The 9,729-nt window shown below is 45.9% G+C and overlaps 2 pseudogenes; both read right to left on the bottom strand.

Annotated features, from left to right (window-relative positions):
- Positions 1–378: 378 nt before the first annotated feature.
- LOC112550379 lies at positions 379–4,869 on the bottom strand (annotated as a pseudogene).
- A 203-nt stretch (positions 4,870–5,072) lies between these two features.
- On the bottom strand, positions 5,073–9,454 carry LOC112550377 (annotated as a pseudogene).
- Between the last annotated feature and the right edge of the window lie 275 nt (positions 9,455–9,729).

Raw genomic sequence — 9,729 nt, 5'->3', positions numbered from 1 at the left:
AGCTTAGGAAGAACCAGTGCATGCTGTCTTTTTTTTCTAGAGGAGGTTTGTCTATGTTTTTGTGTGTTTTGGTGCTGCCTCTGGGGCATGCTTGTATACTGCCTAGTGCCTGGAAGCAAGGGCCCCGCTGTGCTGTCCTAACACTGATCTGCACATAGAGGATGCCATATGAACGAACTGGTTCTTCAACACCCACAGATTAGGGACAACTTCAGATTCATTGTGCAGGCTGTTAGTGGGGAAGTTTGTGCAGGGAATTGCCAGACAGAATGAAAACTGTGTGGAAGGTGTGCCGAGCTTCCCTTTAAAACACGACTCCCTTTGCCAGAAAAAAGTCTGTTCTGGAGAAATCCCCCACACTGGTAGCATAACTATCCTCTAGACTACTGTATTTGGAGACAGTCTTTCACCATCCAATGATCACTGAGATGAAAGGAATGAAAGAAATTATAGACAATTATAAAGACATTAAGGGATATAAATGAAACCCCCCCAAAAATGCAAATCGCTTACATTCACCCGATGTCTGTGCTTCCAACACTCCTGATAGTCCTCCAACAGTCTCACTAAAAACAAAAGGAAAAAGTCATTTGGATTTAGAGACGAGCAAGAGTAAAGGGTCATAAAATTAGCATTTCAATAGTATTTTTCATCTTCGTTTCTTGTTCTCCACACTGTTTTGTGCTGAGCACATTGTCAGGGCTTTGGAAACAATCACTGATAGCACTTTACAGATTCTTGACAACATCCAGCTGCTCTGAGGTGAGGGCACTGTCCTCCTGAAATACTACATGGCTGGGAATGTAGAGACTGGAAATCTGCCTGGGACTCTGCCACTGCTCTCTTGGATGGCCCTGGGTGACACACTTCATCTCACAGGTCTCATAGGCCCAGTCCTATGTACCGTTCACTTGTGTAACCACATTGCTTCACCCTTATACAGTTTGGGATTGTAATTCTCAGTGGTGGAATAGGATTGCTCTTTGAACTTAACATTTGGTGGCTGAAATGGCTACATAACACATGGGTTTCTTCTTTGCTTTTGGAACCAAGATAAAACCTTGGACCACCTCATATCCCCACTTACCTCCCTGTTTTGCCTACCAAGGGTGCAAGCTTGGAGAGGAGAGATGGGGAGAGCTCTAAGCAAGGCCTAGATTATGACCTAGTGGTTAGAGCACTGTGCTGGGAAAAGACGATGCAGGTTCAAGCTGTTTCTGCATCAGCAGGACTTAAGACCCATGTCTGCTGCTTCCTGGGCAAGTGGGCATGCCAATTAATGCCCTTCTGGTGAGCAGGGGCAGACATTCCTCAGGCTTGCTCTCTGTCATAGCCGTATCACAATCAGAAGCGGAGAAACCAAAGGTATGCCCTGCCTGTTGGGCCCAGTGCTGCCCCAGTGACAACGCTGCTAGGGATGCCCTTGTGTGATGGGACAGATACACCCAGGGAGCTCTCCCCTTCTGACAGCTGGAAACATTCACTGCTTCAAACTAAACAGTTGGATCCAGTGAAAATATTGGAGGAGCCATGACCAGGCCCCCAGCCTCACAGGTCTTGAGAACTTGGACTTTTGGGCAAAGCGTGCCCTCCGGTCCTCAAAAGCCTTACGACAGCACCGAAATCCTCCATCTGCAACCCACCAGCTAGGCAGGATTGCTTATGTGGGGCCTGGTTCTCCAGCTCGGGGCAGCCTGTATGGACTGTTTCCCTTGTGCAGTGGTTCTCAACCTTGTTAGGCTCAAGGTACCCCATGGAAAATGCAAGGTCCAAGGAGGTGATCCTCCCCCTTTATGTGACAATGATCAGGCCACAGTTGGAGTACTGTGTCCAGTTCTGGGTGCTACACTTCAGCAGGGATGTGGACAACATCGAGAGGGTCCAGAGGAGGGCTACTCGCATGGTCAGGGGGCAGTAGAGCAGGCCCTATGAGTGGAGGCTATGGGACCTGAACCTGTTCAGCCTCCACAAGAGAAGGCTGAGAGGGGATCTGCTGGCTGTTTACAAACTGGCCAAGGGGGACCAGCAGGCAATAGGAGAGTCCCTGTTCCCCCGAGCACTACTGGGAGTAATGAGGAATAATGGCCATAAGCTGACTGACAGCAGATTCAGGCTAGACATCAGGAGGCACTACTTCACAGTCAGGGCAGCCAGGATCTGGAACCAACTTCCAAGGGAAGTAGTTCTCGCTTGTACTCTGGGGGTCTTTAAAAGGAGGCTAGACAATCACCTAGTTGGGGTCGTTTGACTCCAGTACTTTTTCCTGCCATGGCAGGGCGGACCATGGCCGGTCGGACTTCTGCTCAGGTCCCTTCCAACCCTACCTACTATGAAATGATGAAACTATGGATTTGCAGCCCACTCTTGTAATCACTGAGACATTGCGCTTAGCCAAAACGAAGCCTACAAGCAGAGTGAATAAGCCATTTATTAGGAGGTGTGTGTTAGGATGGGGCACTGATAACCAGCTTGACTGGATCCTTTGCTGTGGCCAAGCTCTGCAAAATTTCATGCAATCCGGTCTTCAGAAGCCTTACGGCACCACCGAGACCCTCTTTCTGCAGCCCACCAGCTAGGCAGGATTGCATATGTGGGACCTAGTTCTCCATCTCGGGGCGGCCTGTATGGACTGTTTCCCTTGTGCAGGTTCTCAACCTTGTTAGGCTCAAGGCACCCCATGGAAAATGCAAGCTTTTAGTCTTCACTTGTTTGAGTACAGAAAAATATGAGAGCAATTCTTCTGTTACAAAGAACTTTGAAGGGTCGCAATAGGCCAGCGTGGTTTTAAACATTCTGGATTTCTTTTGGAAATATCTGGACTTATCTGGTGGATCATGTTTGGGCTCCTACAAGTGCTAACATTGTGTGGCAGCCTGCGGCACCACTAAAAGGATCTCAAAACACCCTACAGTGCTGTGGCACCCAGCTTGAGGATTTTATCCCAGTGGATTCTGGATGTAGAGCAGGTGTAGCTGGGAGAGATGCCCTTGCTCTAATGCCCCTCTGCTGGACATGTCCTCCCACCAGCTGTGGTTGTGTAGCTTGATCTGGGCATGGAAAGGACGCACACAGCATGGTGGCAGTGTAAATTAGCCTTGTATGGAAGTGCAGAATCCCTGACACAGTCTTGTCCCACTGTGTTGCACCAGTGAAAAGGCCTGGTTACAAGCAAGCAGGAAGTTGGGCAGAGTCCTGCACACCTTCATACTGAACCTACTCTAACGTAGGGACCACTCTATCCAGAGACCCGAGATGATCCTCCTGCACCACAGCTCCCACTCTTGCTGCACTGCCACAAAAAGTTACCTTGATGGTTCAGTGTTCATGGATGAATCAAATGGGCTCCACAAATACAGAGAGGATTCAACTGGAATGGTCTCCTCAATTTGCTGCAGCTCTTCTTCCTCCTCCACTGCTGCTCTGATTCAAGGTTGTCTTCCACCCTCTCCTCTCCCTCCTCATCCTCAGTGTAGTGAGCTGCCATTTGTGCGAGGAGGTCCACCTTGGGCTGAAGAGCTTTCAGAGTGGTAACACAGGCTTCAGCACCTTCCCCAGGGGGGGCCTGCTGAAGGCCTGAAATCAAAGAAAGTTTTGAAGAGGACACCTCCTCAGAATCTTTTCCAAATCAGCTTTTCCTACAGGTCGCTAATGAGAGTGAACTAAACCAAGCCCCTTTTAGACTTGCATTTGGATCCATTTTTCTAGCACTCAAATGGCCCTTTTGGCTTGAAGCTGCAGGTGTCTCATCCATATGCTTAACCGAAGGGATTGTAGCCCTCTTCTTATCCCCAGACAGATTTCTTGGAAAAAGAGTAGATTCAAGATTAGTGAATTCAATGCCCACTAACCCAGCATCCCAGCTAACGAGGTTCCTCCACACCAAGGGCCCACTGCAGGCTTTGTAGGAGGTGGTCAACCACCTTTATGGTGAACCAGCATTCATAGTAGATGGACTTTCAATGCCATGTAAGCATCTTAACAAAAGATCCAGTTGAAAGCTAAGTGGTATTCACAAAAGAGGATTGCCCTTGCCTTATTCTTTCCACTTACCTCCCCTGGTCTTCCAACTGTTTGTTCTGTGCTACCCGGAGAGAAATGGCTGTCTTCTTGTCTCTGTGCCTCAGATCTGGATCCTTCATTTTCAGGCCACTTCTCAGTTGGTGATGCTCGTAGGTCTCTTAGGGCATCCCCAGTTTGAGCAACGAATGCTTTTTGGGGTTCCTCAAGAGGTTCTGGTTTTATGGCAATGACTTGTAAATGATCAGATCCCAAGCCTGGAGCAATGGGTACATGTTTGATGGTAACACAAGGGATTATTTGCACAAGCAACTCCTCTGCCCCTTTTGGGGTCTTGCTTGCACTTGTACCTGGGATTGCCTCTTCAGAGCTCCATGACAGGCTCTGCACTAAAAGACACGTGGGAAAAAGCCTTGTCAGCAATTCTGTCTGGGTCCATTGTACTTTGGCTCAGTTGGTCACTGAGCTATAAAAGGGGGTGATCGGAAAGTTCTTCAATTATGACAGTAACCATGCCTTGAGGAAAAGAGGAAAACGTGCATTGAAACCTGTTACATCATTGTACAGGTCTTGCTCAGATCCAGATCTTTGTAACACATTCCTGGAAGTCGAAAGTACAACTTGATTAAGTGCTTCTTCCTGTTCTGGACGTAGCAGTGGTTCTTCCCCTGTAGCTGCCACAAGGCTGATTTGATGTCTGGACAGGCCTTGTTCCATGGCCTGTTTAAGGTTTTCAGCAAGTGTATTCACTTCGGCTCTTGATAAATATCTCTTGTACTGTGGGCTTCTGCCATCAGTTGAAATTAAGACCTTTGACAGGAATCTACTTAATATTTCCTCCACAATGGTCATGGGTACCATGGGAATGCATGGATTTAGAGTTGGTTTTGGAACCTCCTTTATCATACCAAGATTGCTAGGGAGCTTGTCTGCAATCTTAACAGCTTCTGTTGTTGAAGATGAAGTATCCTCTGACCTGGCTTGAAACTCAAGTTTGGCAACTTCTTTTGCTATTGAAGCTGCTATCCTGTGAGCTAAAATATCTTTCTGATTTGTTAGGTCTCTGCCAACAAAAATGCCAGAATCAGCAGGTTCTGCAGTGCTTGTGTAAGCTGAATTAAACAAGTCTCCCATCACATGGTTGTCTTCAGTGTGTAAAAGATCTTCTTCACTGACATGTTCATTCATGTTCATCTGCTCTTTTGAGAAGAGTACCTGCAAAGCCTGAAATATTTTTCTAGTTGCATCCTTCAGCAACACAGTCTTTTCTGCATCCAAATCTGCAATGGGAAAGAGAGAAGAAAATGTGGACAGAAGATTTCCCGCTAGTTTTTTGATGATAAGAGGAACTATTTTACTAAGGTCTGATGGTAAGCCGTTTGGGTTCTCCAGAGGCTCAGTAACATCTCTTAGTGTATTTCCAACAATATTGTCAGCTTCGGCATCGTGGTGAAGTGCTGATTCTCCAGAAAGAGAGCTCTGCAATGGTCTCCCAGAAATTTCTTGGAAGACCAAGTCACAAAGAGCTTTGGAAATAACCAGGCTCCCATTTCTTAAACAATTCTGCACGTTGACTTGAGACTGAAATTGTGCCAAAAGCTTGTCATAAACCGAATCAGCAATGGTTTGAATCATAGCATCCTCTCTGGCATGTGGATGTTCAGTATGCTGGCTACAAGTGTCATCTTCAGAGATTTTTGCCATCACTTTTCTGATTACCTTCAGGTAAAGCAAGTCAAATCCTGCAAACTCTGTTTTCTTTTCTTTAGAGGAAGATGTGCTGGTGGTGGCAGAGCGAGTATCAGCCTGCTGATAATATCTTCTGAATATCTGAGGCAGACCTCCAGAGTAGATGGTGTGGGACTTTGGCACTGGGAGGTGCTTTTGGAAGCATCTTCTAAAAGCTTCTCATCAGTTTTCCCAGGCTCTAGAATTTTATAGAGAGCTGAAGGGGGTGCTTTTGCTAAGGGTTGATAATCAGTAATTTCTCTCCTTCTCAAAACACTTAACCCCTATGCTGACACACTCTTGTTGCTTTTCATGTTTTCACAAACTGCAACTTTAGAAGCACTTTCGTGCAGAAGGTCAGATAAACTAGAGTGAATAATTGGGCCATCAAGGTATCTACGTGAGGGAAGAGAGACCCTGACCTTCAAAAGGCTGCTGGGCTGTGGCATGACATCCAGAATGCTTACTTAACACCAAATCAACCATGTCTGTACTGAAACATGAAGGATCGCTTCCATGGATCATGCTGTCCTGAGCAAGTACGTTTTGGGAAGGGACACATTTGTTCATTAGTTCATCATATGTGTTTTTGAAAAAGGCATCAGTATAAATAATGGCAGATGACTTCAAGGGCTGAGGCTCAATGGTATATCTGGGCAGTGGTGCTTCCTCTTCAGAGAATATTTTTCTGCATGATGACAAGAAAGGCTTTCTCATAAGCTGTTTGCCAATCTGGGGTAGAGTTATGCTGGACCAGACTGCCCTTGGCTTGATGAGTATCCTGGGGGGATGGAGAAGGTTTGAGCCCCAGAGCTCCTGTGCGGTAACACACCTTTCTGATGCCTTCTGATGTGGGCTGTGCAAGCTTGGGGACCTAAAGCAGTTGTGGCATTTGCCCTTCCCTCCTCTTTCCCAGAACTGAGCACTCTTTCCTGGGCATTGACCGGTGAAAATAATTTTCTAAGCATGCCTGTTTTTGGGTGATCTTGTCTGACATCAGAAGAAATATCTTCCCTAATGAGATGGGTTTCTAATTGGCCATCTATTTGTGTTGATTTGTACTGGAAGTAACTTTGGGCATAGGGAAATTGCTCAGCTTGGAAATTCTGCCTGGGATGCTCAAGCTGAGCTCCCATGCACATACTCTCCTTGTGCAAATGAGAGAGATTATTAGCCAGATGAGGAGGTACTGCTGCCGGTTCAGTCTCGGGAAGATTGTCTTCCCAAAACTCTCTGCCAAGACTTGGAGATAGGCCAGGTGACTGTTGACAAACCAGTGAGGTTAGTTTTCCTCTACTCCCTTTCTTCCCACATCCTGGAGATCTGCTGGGTGTTATCTTTCTGCCTGTGCAGACACACTTTTTGGCATTGACCTCCTCATCTCTCGTATCTCTCTTCATTATTTTTCTCTCTTCATATTCTATTATTGCTGGATAGATGATATCTGTTACCTTATCCACAAACCACGTCATTATATTTGTAACTGCATCGGTCATTTCCTTGGTCTTGTTTTTCTGTAGCAGAAACAAATGAGAAAGGACAGTAAAGGTGTTAATTAATTCCTTCATTCTCCCTTCTTCACAGGGCATCAGTGGTTTACTGGGTGCAATTCAAACTTTTAGGATAAATAATGATAGCCCCCCATGAAAAACAACATTGATTCATAGATGCTTGGGTCGGAAGGGACCTCAACAGATCATAGAGTCCGACTCCCTGCGTAAAGAGTGCTGGGGTCAGATGACTCCAGACAGATGCCTATCCAGCCTTGTCTTGAACACCTCCAAGGTAGGGGAGAGCACCTTCCAAATTTTGGCCACCCTTACTGTGAAGAAGTTTTTCCTGATATCTAGCCTAAATCTGCTCTCTGTCAGTTTGTGACCATTGTTACCCCAAGAGGCGCCCTGGTGAACAGAGCATCTCTGACCCCTTGCTGTGCCCCACCTAATGAATTTCTGGGTGGCCACAAGATCACCTCTCAGCCTTCTCTTGCGGAGGCTGAAGAGGCCCAGGTCCCTCAGACATGTATCACCCGAGCCTGTTGGATAGGGTGGGATATAAATCTAACAGAATAAATATAGGAAATAAAGGAACAGCCAGTTCAGGAAAGATCAGTGAAGGACATGCTAGGATCAGCATTGCTTCTCCCCGAGTTTGTGTCTAAAGGGCCAACATGAAGACCATGAAAGAAAATGCTGACCATCTTGAAGGCCAGGGTAGGTTTGTCACTGATTTCAGCGGGGCCACGGTTTCCCCACATAAGCCAAGAGATGACCTAATTTTGCTAGTTGACTCTACTACAAGTGTCAGGGGGGCAAGGAGTTGGATACACCTCTGGACACCCTCTGTGCAATGAACCCTGGGTCCAGAGACTCTGCCACATGCTGAGTGGGAAATGACAGCAAATCTCATGTTCCGTATTTAAACAGGTGCTTAGGCATGACATTGGGACTATCTCCCCCCCCACAAGAAAGCACTTATCAGCTATTTTGCTTCTCTTTGCGGAAAAAGAATCACTTAATTTGCTGACATTTAATCCATCTCATACCAAAACTCAAAGGCTGTGCTCTCCCTGGGCAGTGCCTCACCCCTGCTCTTTCTCATGATGAGGCATCTAAACACTCTGTCTGCTGTGCAGCTTTTATGTTTTTCAAGGATGGTGCAGGCTTTTGCTAATGAGCACCCTTGCCCCAGTGCAAGAGGAAAATAGTTTTGCCCCCATTTTGCACTTAGCAGCTTTGACCCAGTGCCACTATCTAGTAACCTATGGCCACCGGGCTGTAGTTCCTTCTGTAGTTTGGTCACGCTGTTGTTTCCCTTGGTGTTAAGAAAAGAATATCTGTCACACAACACAGCACATCTTCTAGCATGATATCCTGCTCACTTGTTTCTGAAAAGAATGTGGAAGATTGTGTGGAATGATGCCATTTGGTGAGTCCTGCACAACAATACATGTCATGGCAGGTGCTCTTTATCTTCCAGTTTTGACATCTCCCCATGCCCTGACTTCTTACCTGAAAGGATGATCTTTTCTTGTTTGTGCCTTTATTAGCAATTGGCACAAATCTAGGCTGCTGGTTACCTGATATGAAAAGCAATAAATTCTAGGATAGTCCTAACTGTTGAGTGTAAACTGCTTGCAGGTCTAGGAGTTTGTGTCACAGGCTCTGCTATAACAGCCCAACTCTGGGGGTGAGTAAGGGTAAAAGCTTGGCCCTACTGAATTAAATGGGAGTTTGGACATTGACTTTGGTGTAGCCAGAGTTTTGCCTGAGGTACATAACCATTTTAATGGAAAGACAGTGAAAAGACAGATACAACAGTGGAGACAATACCAGGAGATCGGGACCTTCAAGCATTATAGCACTCTGCTCATCAAATTTAAAAACCAACAGGGCCCAGTTGGTTCTGTGTTGTACCCTGATCCTGCAAACATTGATGCAACTTGCTAAGAAACAAGCATGGGAGAAGTCCTGTTGAGCTCTCTGTGATCACAGACATTCTTGAAATAAGGCACGTGCATTTTGTTAGATTGGGGCTGTAGCCATCAACTTCTTTGTGAAAGTCTAAATAAAATTGCCAGTAGATCCATAGGCTACTATTGACTCTAGCCATTTATCAATTGCCTTGTTAAGGTATATATGATATATATACATATATACGTAAATTATGCAGTGGCTGTGTTTCTAACCTTCATTGCTTTATGAAGCATGTGGGGTTTCTTTTTGTTCTGTCTTTTTTTAGGTCCATCCATGTGAATTTTTTTTCTGACAAGCTTTTGAGTTTTTTGTACTCCGTCGAAACCCTGGCTGAATCTGCTGAGAAACATGTAAACGGTTAGTTACTATCACTTCTGCTGCAATCAATGTCTGCTCCACTCCCTCCTTTACCTGGGTTTCTAGTTGCTAAAGCGATTGTGGCTTTTTTGAACAGATTCCAGGAAGTTGCCAATACCATTTGTGAACTAGAGCTTGGAGGTTGGCAAAT

This window comes from Alligator sinensis, unplaced genomic scaffold, assembly GCF_000455745.1.
Source record: "Alligator sinensis unplaced genomic scaffold, ASM45574v1 scaffold43_1, whole genome shotgun sequence".
In the NCBI taxonomy this organism is placed as follows: domain Eukaryota; kingdom Metazoa; phylum Chordata; order Crocodylia; family Alligatoridae; genus Alligator; species Alligator sinensis.
Note: the sequence above shows the minus strand (reverse complement) of the source record. Positions and strands in the feature narration are given on the sequence as shown.